Source organism: Ursus maritimus, unplaced genomic scaffold (genome assembly GCF_017311325.1).
Source record: "Ursus maritimus isolate PB19 unplaced genomic scaffold, ASM1731132v1 scaffold_29, whole genome shotgun sequence".
Lineage (NCBI taxonomy): Eukaryota > Metazoa > Chordata > Mammalia > Carnivora > Ursidae > Ursus > Ursus maritimus.
In genome coordinates, this window is record NW_024425452.1 from 24,316,274 (window position 1) to 24,334,958 (window position 18,685).

Below are 18,685 nucleotides of genomic sequence, written 5' to 3' on the forward strand. Positions count from 1 at the left end.
AATCTTTATTATATATTTCTTTTCTTTATATTTTCAGTTTTAAAATTTCCATTTGGTTGTTCTTTTTTTTTTTTAAAGAAATCTTTACTCTCATTTTAATTTATTAGTTTATTTTTTACTTTTTTAAGATTTTATTTATTTGAGAGAGAGACCACAAACGGGGTGGGGGTGGAGAAAGAGGCAGAGGAAGAAGCAGACTCCCCACTGAGCATGGAGCCCAATGTGGGGCTCAGTCCCAGGACCCTGGGATCATGACCTGAGCCAAAGGCAGACACCTAACTGACTGAGCCACCCTGGCACTCCCATTTGGTTTTTCTTTGTATCTTCTATTTCTTGGCTGAAAGTTTCTATTTCTTTTTCATTTTTTTCCAAGAGTGATCATAATTATTCATTGAAACTTTTTTTTTTTTTTTTAACGATAACTGCTTTAAAGTTCTGGTCAAATAATTCCAATATCTATGCCATCTTGGCATTGTGTCTGTTGTATGTGTCCTCTCATTCAACTTGAGGTTTTCCTGGTCCTTCTTGTAAGATGTTATCTTTTATTATATTTAGATCATGTTGATCAGTCATACCAGGCTAGACCCTGCATGTGCAAGCACACAGTCTCTGCGGACACCTACCCTCCACGAGGGGGAGCCATGTCATTACTGCTGGGTTATGGTGGTACTCTGATCTCTCCTCACATAGTCCTGATGTCAGCTGCCACAAATGACAGGCTAAGGAAGGCACAATTTTTTCTGGGGTGTGTCTGGTGTTGTCCAAAAGGTTATGCCCTACGTGGCCACTCCCTCCCAGGTCCTTTGGCTAAAGAGGCCAGACTTTTTATTTTGTTGTGTTTGTTTGCTCATGGCTTTTGCCTGTACTTGCTGTTCTTTCCAGCCTGTGAAATTCCCCAGTGCCCAGGATGGGATACAGAAGAGGCAGAAAAAAACCCCAAAATTTGCCAGGTCATTCCTTGAATCTCAAGGTCCTTACAAATGCTCCCTTCTTTTTTCACTTTTTAGAATCTTCCGATATTTATTTCATGTATTTCGTCCAGGGTTTTTAGTTGTAAGAGGCAGAGAAGAATAGGGTGGAATGTCTACTCCATCTTATCTAGAACTGAAATCCTCATTATCTTTTAATATTTATCTTCCATTTAAACATTAGTTTGCAGCTTTTTAGTTTTCTTGCTTCATGCAGTATGAAATTCTTACAGCAATCATGCTCCTGAGTAGAAGGAGCAATCAGGACAAGGTGCTGTACAAATGAGTTAGATTCTAGCATCTCCTCTCATGCCCAGAGAATTGCACTCTGGTGACCAGAGTTCTTTTGTTTCTTTTATAAAATGAAGTTCACTGTCCTTATTTTTCTGAATACAGAATAAATCTTTGTTCACTAGAGTAAATTTTTAAAGTTCCTATTGTTTTATTTAAGGTTTTAAAATTGCTCTAGATCCCAACTTGCAGGCATAAAAAATACGTCTTGTTTTGGTATATTTCATTACATTATTTTTTTAATTATTGAATAATTTTCTTTTCATTGTATTATGTAATGTCTCGATAGCTTTCTCATTCAAAATAGACAACCACAGCAAATTTCTAGACTTCACGTTATTCTTTAGCTACCACCTATCGCTTACTTTACCTGCCAATTTGTCAAAACGCTTCAAGCTCCCCTTCATCACGTGACACTGGGCAAGCTGTGGCTGCCTGGTGCTCTCCATACAACCCTGACTCTGACCTCCATGAGGTCACTGACGACCTCCATGTTTCTAGAGGCAGCGGGCACTTTCTGGACTTTACCTTGCTTCACCTCTGACCAGCAATTGATTACTGTTTGACATTTCCTCCTCCTCTTCCTTTTATTTGAAACAATAACAACATCTCTATTTTTTCCCAGATGACTTTTTTAATCTTTCTTTTTCTCTTTTTACTATATCAGAAATACAAAATCATAGATAACCTTCAAATCATACTTAAGGAAAACTGAATTTTTTTTTCCTTTCCAGTTGTCAGTGTCCTTCTCCGGAGGAGGGCATGGTTGGATTACTGCTTATAATTTCACCAAATAAAAGCTTTATATTTGACATAATATTTTCATGCACTTTAAAGTGCATTTGTAATTCATAGTAATTCTTTTATTGTCCTTTAACAATCCCCCTTCAGACAATGCTAGCCCATGTCTTAAGAGAGTAATGGGAAAAAGAGAATTAAAAAATCATTCCCCAGTTTTCTGAGTTTCAAATAGACAATTAAAACTTATGTTACATAGGGCTTCTGGGTGACTCAGTCAGTTAAGCATCTGCCTTTGGCTCAGGTCATGATCCCAGGGTGCTGGGATCAAGCTCCGCATTGCATCGGGCTCCTTACTCAACAGGGAGCCTGCTTCTCCCTCTCCCTCTGCCCCTTCCCCCTGCTCATGCTCTCTCTGGAGCATGCTCTCTCTCTCTCTCTCTCTCTCTCAAATGAATAAATAAAAAGTCTTAAAAAAAAAAACTCACGTTAGAGAAATAGTTTTGAGAAGAAAAGATGAGTTTTGAATTCATGCTCTTTGAGTTACTTACTTTTTCAGTGTTTTTTGTTTCACCCAAATGATGTCCCATCTATGCAATTATGCAGTTCAGAAACCCAGAAGTCACCTGAGTACCTCATCGCCACATTCCACTCACTAGTGTCCTATCAATCATATTTCCTAAACATTGCTAGGTTATTCTAATTTTTTTGTCCTCACTCTCAGTTTAGGTCTGACTGGCTTCTCGGTTCATGCCCTTCTGGTATGGTCAGGACCCATTCACACTCACAGAATCCACTTTCTGTGCTTTCTTCAAAAGTTTATTCTTACATAATTTATCTTTTCTAATTTTTTAATTATATATTCTGATGATTTTTTTTATTTTTCAATTTCCCAAATTCTTATTACTTCATTACTTTCTAGAATGATTTCCTGTAATTTGCAAATGTAAAATCATATCGTTCTTAAATAATAATAATTGTGTTTCCTACTTTACAATATTGATTCTGCTTGCTTTCCCCCCTCTTGGTAAATTGCATTGGTTAATACTCCTCACAGTACTCTGTCATAGTGGAGGGAGCAGGCATTTATTCTGATTTTCTAGTGTTGTGTGTCATCAGTCATCATTCTGACTTTTGATTTTATCTCTCTTCCAAAAGTCACCCCAATTCCTAATAGCTTTTTTATTCCATGCTAGTTTCACTTCATATGTATGACAAGTAAGGGGGAAAATTTCACCTTAATTGAGTGGATCTCTTTAGTTCACGTAAGAAAAGGATAAAATTTAAATATTAAGTACTTTTACTTAAAGTTCTATAAAACTCCTTTAATAGTTGAATATATTCAATATGGATAATGACAATAATCAACAGTTGATTGCTGTTTATTCAAAATTCTTTATATTAAAATCTCTCTATAATAAGCACTTTCATACTTCAAAGCCTTTGTGTGCATTTTAAATGATTTCTTCTTAGGGTATATTCTTAGAAATTATGTTCTGTATCAAATATATGACATTTTCAAAAAAGCTATTGGTAAATATGGCTAAATTGATAAATATGGCCAATTGCTTCCTGGAAATTTTCTACTAACTAATAATCCCATTAAAAGGGGCTCAATTTTCAAGCTTTTCCTGCAATATAAGACGTAAACAGCCATAGGCTGCTAAGTCAAGCTGGCTGCCCATACTCAGTGACAGTTTTGCATCTCCTCGCCTACCCCCCTTCACCATTCATAATGGTGCGGACAGGTCAGGCATGATGGGGATACCGGGCTTGACTTAGAAAAGCTATAGACACAGAAGAGCTAGCTGACTCCCGATACAGTAATAACAATATCGGTGTTACTATTTCTGTTCCTATTTGCTTTTGGCACAAATGACAGCCAGTGCTGGAAAAGCTGAACCTGTTTTCCTAATGATCCCTGCGAAAATGCCAGCTGTAGCTACAGAGGGGAAGATTTTTCCGATTTTCTTGCCTTTAGGGACAGAAAGGAAAAAAAAAAAGTACTAAATGAATGTGAATGGGAAGCCAGTTACTTAGACATTCTTCCTTCTCTGGTTTTATACCTTCACCCAGATCTCCTGTGCTGTACTGCTCAAGATAAAATTTCCCTATTTGCTCTCTAACCAGGTTTTTCTGCTTAAACTGTGGATTACATCCTCATTACATTCAGAAATGGCGTGGGCTGTATCATTATATTCATATGAAAATAGGAGAGAAATGCCAGCTTCCCTTCTCCTAACCACTCTGCTTGGTTGCATTCGTTGATATTTCTGAAAGGTTTGCTGGGAGAATCAGTGCTTCAGACAGTCTCCATTTCGTGTTCTCTGTTCTCTGGAAGTGGCTCTGATCGGGACCACACTTAGGGAGCACAAATGCTGTTTGGAATTAGTATCCAGACCCAAGCTCAGCCAGTGACAAGCAACTACCTTTCTCTTGGAGCATTCTGTGAATGGAAGTGAGGAGGTTAATTGCACTCCACAATCCCCAAGGCCACCTGGCCATGGTGTTCACATTTATTTCCGCCGTGGCCCTGTCACGTTGATTACATAGTTAAGAACAAGACTCTTTTGCATAGGTTTCTAGAGCAGTTCAGCGGCTGAGCTGCCTGGAAGCATTAATAACATGGAATCAGAGTGACAGGAGAGTTCCAGGCCCCAGTCCTCTACTGGGAGCTCCCGCCAATGTCTGTTTGTCTTTGAAAGAGCAACTAGAAAATGTGAAATTTGCTCATGCCATTTCTTCTTTAATAATAAATATGTGTAGTGCTCAGTGAGGGCTTACTCTTTTCTAGAGGCCATGCATAAATGATCTTCAATTCTCACAGCCTTGCTAGAGAGTTATTTTGGTTTTTATTTTTGAGGTGAGGAAAGTGCGGCTCAGAGACTTTAGGAGTTCCACAAGGCCACCGCATGAAAACTGACAGAACCAAGATCTGCTTCAGGGCTGCCTCACACCATACGGTGGGTTCTTCCTCCCAGGAAACACTTTCTCACAATCTTCATTAGCAGCTTCGTGAGAGCAGCCAGTGCATCCTGCCCAGTATGAGTAAACAAGGTATAGAGGGAAGCACAGCGAGCCAGGGTTTGGGCCATGGAGAAAGGCAGCTGAATGTTAGCCCTGGGAAAGAGACGTGGTATTTAAATGTAACTAGAGATTTTAACATGAGAGGAGTTCATTATACTTAAAGCCTATTATTAGTACTTCACAGCAAAGATCGAAACTGCTCCGCTTCCTCGTTGGCTCAGCAGCTTTAACACCTCTCTCATTCTGTTCCACACTGGGCACGATTTAGGGCCCTCCTCAGATTGTGCCAATCAGATCATGTCATCCCTCCACTTACAAACCTTTAACAATTTTTATCAATCAAGCATCAATTCCAAATTCCTTAAAGTGGCAAATTGAATTCTTACCTTTCACTGCTCCCCTCTATTTCGCCATCCCATCTTTTCCTCTCTGTATGAATTATTTGGAGTTCCTTGAGCAAACCTTCCTTGCCTGTGTCTCTAAGACACTGTATAAGCTGTTGCTCCTGATAGGAACCTCCCCCCTCCCTCACTGAATTCATCCTGCACTTCCACTTCTGTTTTCCATAATACAGTAACTTAAGAGTCACCTACTCACAGAAGCCCTCCCTGACTGATCATCCTGACTGAGCAGCACACAACATGCTGAGTTGTGATTTGGTTTACTTGAATTCTCTTGGTCTAGACAATGGAGTCCTTGGGAATGTGTACTGCCCAGGAGCACATATTAGGCTCTTAATAAACACCGAAGAATCAGGCAAGGGTTGAGTAATCTAATACCTAGATTCTTATTTTCCTTGGTTCAGAGAGGTAAAAATCTTGTGGATTACCACTTTTCCTAAAACGAATAATTAATTTTGAATCAGTTCATATTTTTGAATCAGTTCGACTTCAAGTATTTACTGAGCTTTTACTGCAAGGTCTTCTTAGCGTCCTATTTCTCCAGGGTAAATAAAAATTGTGTTGGTTATCTAAAAAATGGGGCTTCAATAGACAAGGTTACAAGCTAAAGTTTTTGAAACAAGAATTTGCTTCAAATAATGTGAAACAAGTGCTCTATGCCAAATTGATCATATTCAGCAGTTTATAACATAAACTAAAGCCCTGATTCAGTTTGTAAACTGATATTTGCTGTGATACCAGGTGCAGGGAGTGAATGCTAATGTCCTCCGGAGGAGTTAAACAATGAAAGTCAAATATCTGCTTAAAATATATCTTCATATGAAACAAACCTTTGAAAACAATATGGTTTAGTTGGCTTCAGATATGTTCTTTAAAAAAATTTTTTCTCCTATATGAAATTAGAGAAAATAGGGTTGGTTTAATGAAAAAAATCAAAAATGAGCCTGAAATTAACATATATATATAATTCAAAATGCTTTATCATGGGCAATACTCTTATGTCCTGTCATAGATTTAGCTTAAGTGATTTAAAAACGTCGGTGCCACTATTGGGGCACATGGGTGGCTCAGTCAGTTAAGCCTCTGCCTATGGCTCAGGTCATGATACCAGGGTCCTGGGATTGAATCCTGTGTCAGGCTCCCTGATCAGTGGGGAGCCTTTTTCTCCTTCTCCGTCTCCCCCTCCTCCCTGCTCGTGCTCTGTCTCTCTCTCAAATAAATGAAGCCTTTAAATAAAATAAAAAATAAATAAAAACATAGGTGCCACTGTATTATTTTATACATGAATGTCAAATAGAAGTGGTTGAACCACAGGACTGGACTCCAAGGAGCAAGTCTGGATTTTCAGTGCATAGTCTACCACAGACTTAGTGGTACACAAATGAGATGTGGTATATAATCCACAAGTAAGATAATGGCTAGAATAGGGTGTTTCTTACACATTCATGGAGAGTCTACTCACTCTTCTAATTCACAGTGTCCTTTTCTTTAGGAGAGTACTTTAACTTCTTAACGCAGGAAGGAATGAAGAGTTTTATACATACATTTTTCATTTTCAGAATAAATTTTCAAATGTTAACAAACTAAAATAAATATATATGGGTTGTTTGTACTAGTATTCCACATTTATGAGTTAAAAACAAACAAACAAACAAATCTTGAGAAAGAACAAGTAACACAATTCCAGATTTCAAGCTATACTACAAAGCTGTTATAATCAAAACAGTATAGTACTGGCACAAAAATAGACACATAGATCAATGGAAAAGAATAGAGAGTCCAGAAATAAACCCATGCTTGTTTGGTCAATTAATCTTCGACAGAGACAAGAATATCAATGGGGAAAAGACAGTCTCTGCAACAAATGGTGGTGAAAAAGGGGGAGATCTACATGCAAAAGAATGAGACTGGACAACTTTCTTTCACCATACACAAAAACAAATTCAAAATAGATTAAGAACCTAAATGTGAGACCTGAAACCACAAAACTCCTAGAAGAAGACAAGCAGTAATCTCTTCAACATTGGCTTAGAGATATTTTTCTAGATATATCTCCTCAGGCAATGGAAACAAAAGTAAAAATAAACTATTAGGACTGTATCAGAATGAAAAGCTTTTGCACAGTAAAGGAAACCATCAACAAAACAATAAGGCAACCTACAGAATGGGAGAAGATATTTGCAAATGATATATGTGATTACGGGTTCGTATCCAAAATATATAAAGAACTTATACCAAAAAAACCTACAAATAATCTGATTAAAAAATGGGCAGAGGATCCAAATAGACATTTTCCCAAAGAAGACAGGCAGATGGCCAACAGACACATGAAAAGATGTTCCACATCACTAATCATCAGGGAAATGTAAATCAAAACCACAATGAGATATCACCTCACACTTGTCAGAATGGCTAGAATCAAAAAGACAAAAAATAACAAGTGTTGGTGAGGACGTGGAGAAAAAGGAACCCTTGTACATTGTTGGTGGGAATGCCAACTTGTACAGCCACTATGGAAAACAGTTTGGAGGTTCCTTGAAAAATTAAAAATAGAATTGCCATAAGATCTAGTAATTCCACTACTGGGTATTTACCTAAAGAAAATGAAAACACAAATTCAAAAAGATATATGAACCCCTGTGTTTATTGCAGCATTATTTACAATAGCCAAGATGTGAAAGCAACCCAAGTGTCCATCAATAGATGAATGGGTAATGAAGATGAAGATGGGGTACTTATACACACACACACACACACACACACACACACACACACACACAGTGCAATATTTCTCAGCCATAAAAAAGAATGAGATCTTGCCATCTGCAATGACATGGATGGACCTAGAAGATATAATGCTAAGTAAAATAAGACAGAGAAAGACAAATTCCATATGATTTCATTCGTATGTGAATTTAAGAAACAAAACAGATGAACAAACAGAAAAATGAGACAAAAAACAGACTCTTAAATACAGAGGACAAGCTGGTGGTTGCTGGAGGGTAGTTGGGTGGGGGGATGGGTGAAATAGGTGACGGGGATTAAGAGTACACTTACTGTGCTGAGCACTGAGTAATATATAGAATTGTTGAATCATTATATTGTATACCTGAAACTAATATAACACTATGTTAATTATACTTAAATCTTAAAAAATAGGGAAGAGTAAACTATAAAAAAATAAAAAGGCAAACAACAATAGCAACAAAATAAGCAGAGTTGATCAATGTGATCAAAGAATAAGCAAACTTTACTATAGCTAAAGAGTTTCTTTCTAAATGGTTTAACCCATGTTTCTCAGCCTCTTTAAAACCATCGGCCCACTCAACTAGGAAGATTTTATAGAGCTTAATTTTTTGCAGTTTGCACTGAGTTCAAGCTCACATTATTTGTTTCCCAATTATAATATTATATTATTAGATATGCCTTTGCAAATTGCATAGTACTCTCCCGCTACCTACCTTGAAAATCACGTGTCAGCTTTTGTATACAAAGAAATTTACCACCACTAAGCCAATCACGGGACTTCAAAAGATATGCTTTAGATGAGAAATACTTTGGTAAGGTCAGCTTCTACCCAGAGTCATGATGCAGTCCTTGTCAAACGGTTTATTAAGGGAGGGAAACCCCATCCTGAAGGACGGGTTGCATGGACTGATTGACAGTTGGGAAAGAACTAATGATATGTAAGTCCACTTACTCAAAGGGAACAGAATATAAATAGAAATTGGGAAAGCAATCATTTTACGATTGTAGTTTCAGCTTTTTCCTTGAACTTCAAGAATTTTATTTGTCTCTATACATGCTTGTATAAAAATCTTGTGTCCATATAAACCTTCACTTCTAAATATCATAAAACTATTGCTGCATTTTTAAAAATAAAATATTAAAAAAACCCTTCATTCTCTGCACTTAGTTACATGGTAAAACTTCATTAAGGCTTAGATAGCTAACAATCCTGATTAAAGATTTGAAATTTGAGGAGCACCTAGGTGGCTCAGTTGGTAAAGTGTCTGTCTTTGACTCAGATCATGACCTCAGTCATGATCTCAGAGTCCTGGGATAGAGCCCCGCAAGCCCTGCATGGAGCCCTGCATCCGAGCTCTGCATCTGGCTCCCTGCTCAGGGGGGTGTTTGCTTTTTCCTCTCCCTCTGCCCACCCCCAACTCGTGCTCGCATGCACGCTCTCTCAAATAAATAAAATCTTTTTAAAAAATTTTTTGAAATTTGTTAAGATGAATATTTTAGCCTTTTTTCCCCTTGGGGTCTTTTAATTTGGTAATCTGCTTACTGTTTCATTAGGTGAGCGATGTAATCAGAGACCCATAGTAGCTATAGATATTACTAAGTTTAATGATTCAGGAATTCCCCTGAAGTGAAAATAATAACTAAACTGAATAATCTAAATTGATTAGTTTTACTTGTATCATAACAGCTCTTGGGACTATAATATTAAACCTATCACTTCAGTATTTTCCGTTAATTCATTTCATGTATATCCCAGTATCCAAAAGCAATTCTGCAAATGCAGTTTACCATTTCACTTTTTTTTTTAATTGCTTTTGGCTTTGTCCTTTAGAGAGCTTTATCTTTTATAATGCAAAATCATTATGTAAACATCGTAACAAAATCAAGAGTTATTTCCTTTATGAGGGCCATCTCTCTGATTCCTGAATTATACACTGAAGCACTGTACAAATTGTACTGACGTCTGTCAGTGAGTCCACTCTGGCCATCTTATCAAGAATACAGTTGTTAGGCATTGTGAAGGATATGAATGGGTGAGGCAGAAAATCTGTCCTCGGGGAGTTTATAATCTGTGATTTTTGAGAAGACAACATATAAAATAATTATTTTTGAGCAATATGTGGCAGGTTGGGGTGATTAAAATATAAAATATAATTTATACATTCAAAAGAATATCAACATTCAAAGGACCATTCAAACTATCCATTAAGTGTGTTGATACTGTCTCAGCATAATAATTTTAGAATGCTGTCATTTGGATCTGCTTTCCTAGTGAGTTACAAAACCACATAAGAATACCTGTTTCTTGCTAGCACTTTTTTTAAACCTGAAGATACTATTGGCTAATTTGATTGACTTAACTTTTACTGACTTTTAACTGTCTTGAAATTACATTTCTCACCCTGAAAATGTTAAAATTATAGATATAGGCCCAAGCATCTTAGAGCAATTCCAATAAAGGCATTACCAATATAGAATTACCTTAACGTAAATGTATGATTTTTTAAGGTGAAACATTTGAAGTAAAGTATCCTAATGACTTCTAGTATACCTGTTTAATATATATTTATAATATTTGCATTAAATGTATAAATATATTTATATAATGTGTGCATACTTGTATGATAAAGTACAATATCATTTCATAAGTACAAATAAAATTCCATACAAATGGGATTTGGATAACAGAAGGAAGGGACAGGGCATTCCTGATAGAGAAAAAAAAAAAGAGAAGAAAAAAAAATAGTGGAAGGAACTAAATGATATATCCAACCACAGGAAAGAGATCAGTGAGCCCTTCAAAAGATGATTGGAAAGTGATGGTGACACATTTGATACAGAGGGTAAAAGGAAGGGGGAAATCAAACAACTGAAAGTTTTCTAGCTGGGTTATTATGCCCATAACAGAATGAGAGATGTTGACTCCAAAGTAAAGATAATGATTTTTGTAGTTAGAAACATTGCATGACATAATTTGGAAGCTATCAAAGACTTCGTTATTACCTAGTTAGAATTCTTTTTTATTATTATTTTTTTAGAAAGCAAATAGAGAAGATATTTGACCAAAAATGTAACGCCGGCCAAGAAAGGCAGAAGCCAACCCTTAATAATATTTCCTCTTTGGAATAGGAGTATACCTTTCAGAAGAGAGAAGACATTCTAGTAGTGGGAGTGGTGATGTGGTGATTTGGGGTAAAATAAAAAGCTGGATGGGAGAAGTTTATCTATATTCATTGGTGAAGGTAGAAACTCAGAGTGGCAGAACTTTCAGAGGGTAGAAGAGGGAACAACTAGGCAGAGGAAAGGCCCAGAACACTGCAACGCCTACTAGAGAAGAAGGTGGAAACCATGGAATCAGATCAGGAACTTTCTTATTTTAAAGTAAAAAAAAAAGATTAAAAATTAAAAATATATATATATATGTATATATATGTGTGTGTATATATATGTATATATATATATACACATGTACATCCATAATAACAAAATAAAATAAAAAACACTAAAACAATAATAATTCTATAATATTAAGGAAATTGAATTTATAATTTTAAAATTCCCAATGGAGAAATCTCTGGGCCTAGATGGTTTCATAGGTGAATTCTACCAAATGTCTAAAAAGTAATTAACACCAACTCTACATAATCTGTTTCAGAAAACAGAGGAGAAGGGAACACTTCCCAACTCTTCTTATAAAGCTAAAATTACCCTAGTATCAAAATGAGACAAACAGTACAAAAAAAGAAGAAAACTAGAGATCAATGTCCCTTATGAATAGAAGTAAAAGTTCTTAACATATTAAAAGTAGAATTCAGCAATATATAACATATAGTATATAATAAAATAGTTTATAATAAGAATTATTCACCATAAACAAGAGGGGTTTATTCCAGATATGCAAGACTGCTTCAATATTCAAGAATTAACCAATCAATGTAATCTATCGTATTAACAGAAGAAAAATCACATGAGTGTATCAATCAATCCAGTAAAAGAATTTGACAAAATTCAAAACATATTCATGACAAAATTCTCAGTTAAAAAAAAGGCACGGAGGAGAATTTCCCCATCTTGATAAAGAATATCTATTTAAAAAAACCCTACAGCTAACATTATACTTAATGGTGAGACTGGATGATTTTCCCCTAAAATTAGGAAGAAGGTAAGATGTTCATATTAGCACACTCATTCAACTTAATACTGGAAGTTCTGGCCAGTGCAGTAAGGCAAAAAAAGAAAAAAAAGAAAAAGAAAAAAAAGACATACGGATCAGAAAGGAAGAAATAAAATTGTTCTTATTGTTCTTATTTGCAGATGTCATGATTATCTATATAAGGAGCCACAAAGAGTGTACAAAAAGCTTTTAAATTTTGGTCATAAGTTTTAAAATTCATACAGATATGCAAAGGACCCAGAATAGTAGAAATAATCTTGAAAAAGAATAGTCAGAGGACTCACAATTCCACTTCAAAACTTATTTAATAAAGCTACACTAATCAAGCTAGTGTGGTATTAACATAAATATAGAGATAAAGATCAACAGAATAGAATTTAAAGTCCAGAAATAAACCTTTACATTTAGGGTCAATTGATTTTCAAAACAAGAGTGTCAAGAAAATTGAATGGGAAAAAAATAGTCTTTTCAACAAATGGTGCTGAAACAACTGAATATATGTATGCAAAAGAATGAATTTGGATCTCCGCTTTCCTCCTACCTCATCATACACAAAAATAAACTAAAAATTGATCATATCCCTAAATGTAAGAGATCAGGCTATGAGCTGTTTGAGGAAAGCATAGGCTTTGTGATCTTGGATTAGGCAATGGTTTCATAGATACTACATCAACTTACAAAGACAAAAGAAAAAGCAGGTATATTGGAATTCATCAAAATTAAAATACTTGTGACTCAAAGGATATTATGAAGTATTTGAAAAGAACCCACAGAATTGGAGAAAATATTTGTAAGTCATATCTGTTGTGGGACTGATACTCAGAATATATAAAGAACTTTCACAATTCAACAATGAAATAGTAATAACCCACCTAAAAAGTGGGCAAGGTGTTTGAATACACATCTCTCCAAAGAAGATACTATACAAATGGCCAAGAAGCAAATAAAAAGTTTCTTACTATTGTTAGTTTTTAAGGAAAAGCAAATAAAAGCCATAAGAAGATACCACTTCACATTCACTAGGAAGACTATAATAAAAAAGATGGACCATAGCATGTATTGACAAGTATTTGGAGAAATTGGACCCCCCTCCCTTCCTCATTTGTGGGAATGTAAAATGGTGGAGCCGCTGTGGAAAATAACTTGGCAGTTCTTCAAAAAGTGGAAGAGTTATCATAGACCCAGCACTTACGCTTTTAAGTACATACCCAAGAGAATTAAAAACATGCCCACACAAAAGTTTGTACACAAATGTTCATAGTAACATTATTTATGATAGCCAAATGTGGAAATAACCCAAGCGTCCATCAATTAATGAATGGATAAACAAAATGTAATATATCCAAACATTGGAATATTATTTGGCCATGAAAATGAAGTACTAATACAAGCTACATGAAATATGATGCTAAATCAAAGCAGTCACACACAAAAGGCCTCAAATTATATAACGCCTTCATTTTAAATGTCCGGAATAGGCCAATCTATAGAGACAGAGAGTAGATTTGTGGTTGCTAGGGGCTCTGGGAGGAAAAGGTGTGGAGTGACTGCTAATTAAGATGTGGTTTCATTTCGGGGTGATGAAAATGTTCTAGAATTGCAGGGTGGTAATTATTGTACAACTGTATGAATATACTAAAAATCATTGAATAGAACAATTTGAGGGGGTGAACTTTATGATATGTGAATTATATCTCAATATAATTTCATTAAAATAATAATAAACTTAGTCATATAGAGCCTTTAAAAATTCTCAAGTTAAAACTTTTTATGTAATATCCTATATTAATTAGAAGACTAACATGAGCTGCCTGTGGTTTAGACCCTTCTCCACATCTAATCTTTCCACATTAGAGAAAAAGTATGGGTTGTTGAATTAGATAATTGAAAACTTTATACAAAGAAACACTAAGCAATACCAAGGTCTGTCTATATTTACCAAGCAATTGCTACTGTTTTTAGTTTCTAATACCTTAGAGTAAATAAAAGCATTGTAAATTTGGAATACCTCACAATATAAGATTTCCAATTTTCAAACTAACAGTGAGCTAATTATAAAACATCCTGAGTGGGATGCCTGGGTGTCTCAGTTGTTTAAGCATCTGCCTTCAACTCCGGTTATGATCCCAGGGTTCTGGGATCGAGTTCCGCATCAGGCTCCTTGCTCGGCAAAGAGCCTGCTTCTCCCTCTGCCTGCTGCTTCCCCTGCTTATTCTCTATCTCTGAAAAATAAATAAAATCTTTAAAATAAATAAATAAACATCCTGAGCACTGGCAGTATCCTACCTTTTTAAAATCAATGGAAATCTGGTAGGTCAATGCGTACTTTCATTATTTCAAATTTTCACTTAAGAACTTTGAATATCTTTTTGGCATGAACAGATTCAGAGTTATGAACATTTATTAACATATAAACAACAAACAGATGTTATAAACAATACATGCATCTTCTCCAGATTAGATAAATCATTCTCGCCTCATGAAAAAGTCCTGTGCTGAGGGGATTGTATTTCTCATTATGATAATCATATTGATAGTTTTGATAGTTTATAATAACCAAAACAAGCCTTCTGTGTTGTTTTTGATCTTTGTTTTTCTGTTAATATGTTTTACTGTCTATTATGTGAAAATAAGGAGGGAAGGGACTGGAATAATTGAGTTGGTTAGTAGTTTGTTTCACTGCCACAGGCCTCCTATTTTGGATGTCAGGAGAAACCCATCTACCTCCATCTTTACTGGCCTAGTCTATGTAACTAGGCTAGCATTTTGTTTATTCTTTTTAGTGTCAAAGTCCTTCCTGGACAGCAAGCCCTGCTCCTCACATCTTGCTTAACTCTCACAAGCAAACATGAAAAAAATATTGATCTCTGTTGGAACCAAGTCTAAATTTACAACATCCCTGAATAGGATTCCTGGTAACCTCTTGCATCTTTGTTCTCCTTCCATGCCGTCCTCCCAACCCCACACACACCGGGGGCACACACACACCTTGACCTAGCTCAGTTTCTCTGTTCTTCCGTATTCCATATTCCTTCCTTTTCTTCTGATCCATTGTTTCAGGGATCAAGTACACCTGGTAGTTGAGTTTTCTAAGTATTCCATGGTTTGCGATGTTGTCCACACTCTTCCCCCGTGCTCTCCATAAATTTGCGCAATGTCTAGTCAAGTTTAAGGCTGTTGTAGCTGAGAGTATTTTACTTCATGAAAGAAGTGGTATGTTTATTGGACCTCAATGGGCTTACTCCATCCAGAGACATGGAGAAGGGTTTATACTGTAGCAGCAAAAGTCAAGATATGGGAAGGCCCTTTGCAATTTTTAAGAAAAGAAAGTAACTTTGCTAAAGCAAAGATTGGGTATGTTGGACACTAGAAGAGCAAGCAGGGACAAGAGTGTTGGGGACAGCTTGTATCCCATGCTGAGAAATGTGGGAAGGAGATCACCCTTAAGCAGCAGAGAATCTCTGAGTGTTTGATAACAGTCAAATAGAGCAAGAAGATATTTTGTTTCTGTATTATTTTGGTGCTTTTTGATGATTTCTAAATCTATTCTCAATATGTAGCATATGGTCACACAAAACTAATTTTCTTCCCTTGAAATGATCATTTCATATTTTAAAATCATCATTAATTTAATTTTATACAACTCTAATGGTTATCATGAGTCACATTCATTATCACCATTTTTATTATATAAGTTTTGGGGTTAAATATTAACTAGGCCTTTAAATTTCTAGCTAAATATTTTATCGCAGACCTTTTGATTTCATGGTAGCTGTTTCATGGTAGTTGTTTTGCAGCCGTGCCTGAGCAACCTGAATGTTTCAAAATTTTTGGCACAAAGGCTGCATAATTTAGAGAAGGAGCTTCTTTAAAGATTTTTTAAAAATTGACAATCTATAAACATAAAATTGCTAAATGAAACTAATACAAAACTCTTAGGAATCACAGTGATCAGATTGTCAGAGTGATTAATTTGCAAATCATAGCCACATAAGCAAGGTGTCTTTTAGTCATGGGCTCCCTGTCATATTTCTCCTGACACAGTTTTAGTAAGATTCTGACAGGATCCAGAGAATCAGTTTTGATCACTGCCACTCTATTTTCCCTTCAACCCATTTAGGTAATTATTAACTTAGCTATGCTAATTATCATCACTCTATTTATAAGCAGTCTCTAGAACATTCTCAAATGGAAGTGATCTCTCCCTCTCTTTAAGTCCCCAGATGTTTCAGTTGTCACTCATTATATCTTTTGCTTCCTATTTAGTGTCTAGTATACCTCACATGTACACCTTATATCTTTAATTTTGATAAGCTACTTGAAGTCCAGATCATGTTTTTTTTTTTTCCATCCCCCATTGTGCTTAGGAGAGTATCAGCAAAGAGGAGGCACTCAAGTGTCTTTGAACAAATGAATGATATATTTTTCTCATTATCCTCTTCTAAGTTTCTCTCTCTTATAGCAACCTTGGTTAAAATTCCTCCCTTCAGCCATGCATGGAGATTCCTTTAGAAATTACTAGCACATATATTTCAGTGTAAATTAGTGAGTATCTACTTGGGAAAAAAGTACTATATTAAGAGGATAAGGAATGAGCAGAGTAGAAAAGACCCTCAAGGAGACTAGATAGATAGATAGATAGATAGATAGATAGATATCTGTTGATAATAGTACATTATTTGTAATCTTTCAAAAAACAAAGATCATGAAATTAGAGATTGTCACAGATATATCTTACACATTTTTGTTACTAGTTTTTGAAAATTGAACTAAAATAAATTTTCAAAGAATGACTAGAAACCCATCTATTTCAAATAAGCAGTCTCGGTTTGTCTGTTTTCATTTAAAAAGAGAAAAGAAAAAAGTAGCTTTTTGTGCTACTTTGATTTTTTTGAAAGAGAACTTTTTATGACTTTGTTGTACAGAAAATTCAGCAGCATACAATTAACCCAGTTTGGTGGCCAGTTCTTTAGCCCTTGCCTTTTCCAATTTGGCAATGTGAGCCACTGCCTTTGGACTTAGAACATTGCCTCCCCAGTGATGGCAGATCTCATCATATCTGTCATTGTAGTCGGTCCTGATAGCTTCTACCTGCTTAGTCAGAGTTCCTTTGTCTTCCAAACTAACCTGTGTGAAGGTGACAGTGGTTCATGTCTTCCTGTGGACCAGACACTCCAGCCTGGCCTTCCCCTTAATAATGTAGTAGGGAACTCCCATCTTATGACACAGGACAGGCAGGAAGGCAGCCAGCTCAATGGGATCCACAGCATGTGCAGTCACTACCAGCTGAGCCTTCTTGTTTTCCACCAAGGTGGTGACAGTATTAACCCCAGCTTGAAGGACAGGCGGCCTCTTAGTGGGGACATCCCCTTTGCTGGCAGCTTTCTTCTCAGCCTGGGGAAACAATCTCTGCTTCTTCTCTTGGTCTGTATTTGTGGGCCAGCTTAAGCAGTTGAGTAGCTGTTTGGTGGTCTAGGGCCCAGAGGAACTGGTTAATCGTGAGAGGCACTTTTTGACTTATATAGAGAATAGCCCTTTGCCACTGCAGCCAGATGCAGTGGGGCCGTTGGACAAAGCGGATGAGGATGAGGTCGCTTTTGGGCTGGATGTCTTGTCTGATGCCAGATTTCTAGGGTCTTTTCTCAAGCAGGGGATTGACCACCTTCTTGGCCTCCTGCTCCTTCATGACAGCAGGGGTGGGGGCCACCTTCTTTCCCTAAGCCTTCTTTCCTTTCAGCATCTTGGATGGCTGGAGCCATCTACTTTGATTTTTGAAAATTTTTCTTATTTGAATACAGTTGATATGCAATGTTACATTAGTATCAGGTGTACAATTTAGTGATTTGACAAATTCATACATTATGCTATGTGCACCACAAGTATAGTTACCATCTGTCCCATTAATCACCATTATCATTAGCTGTATTCCTTATGCTCTGCTTTGATTCCTGTGACTTATTCATTCCATAACTGGAGGGCCTTTCCCAATTTTGCCCAATCCTCCTCTCCCCTCTGGCAACCATCCGTTTGTTCTTTGTATTTATAGTTATGGTTCTGCTTTTTGTTTATATATTCTTTTTTTTTTTAGATTCCATTTATGAGTGGAATCGTATGGCATTTGTGCTACTTTTTTGATTGATATCATTAACAGATGGGTTTCTTTAAGTTAGGGTCACAGATCAAACTTATTTGTGTTGTCTCTCTCGGATCAAAATTATGATTTTGGTTGACAGTTTAAGCAACTATTTATTTTTAACTTATTTAAAAGTTGGTTGATTTAACTGCTTCAAACTTTTGAAACTCTCAGTTTCTATATAAAGTATATGGCTCATGATTGC

General features: G+C 36.2%; 1 protein-coding gene and 1 pseudogene across 2 annotated transcripts in view; one reads left to right on the top strand and one right to left on the bottom strand.

Annotated features, from left to right (window-relative positions):
* LOC103657472 overlaps positions 1-18,685 on the top strand; it is a 242,340-nt gene that overhangs the window by 210,739 nt on the left and 12,916 nt on the right. The window lies entirely within an intron of this gene.
* LOC103657387 lies at positions 17,292-18,093 on the bottom strand (annotated as a pseudogene).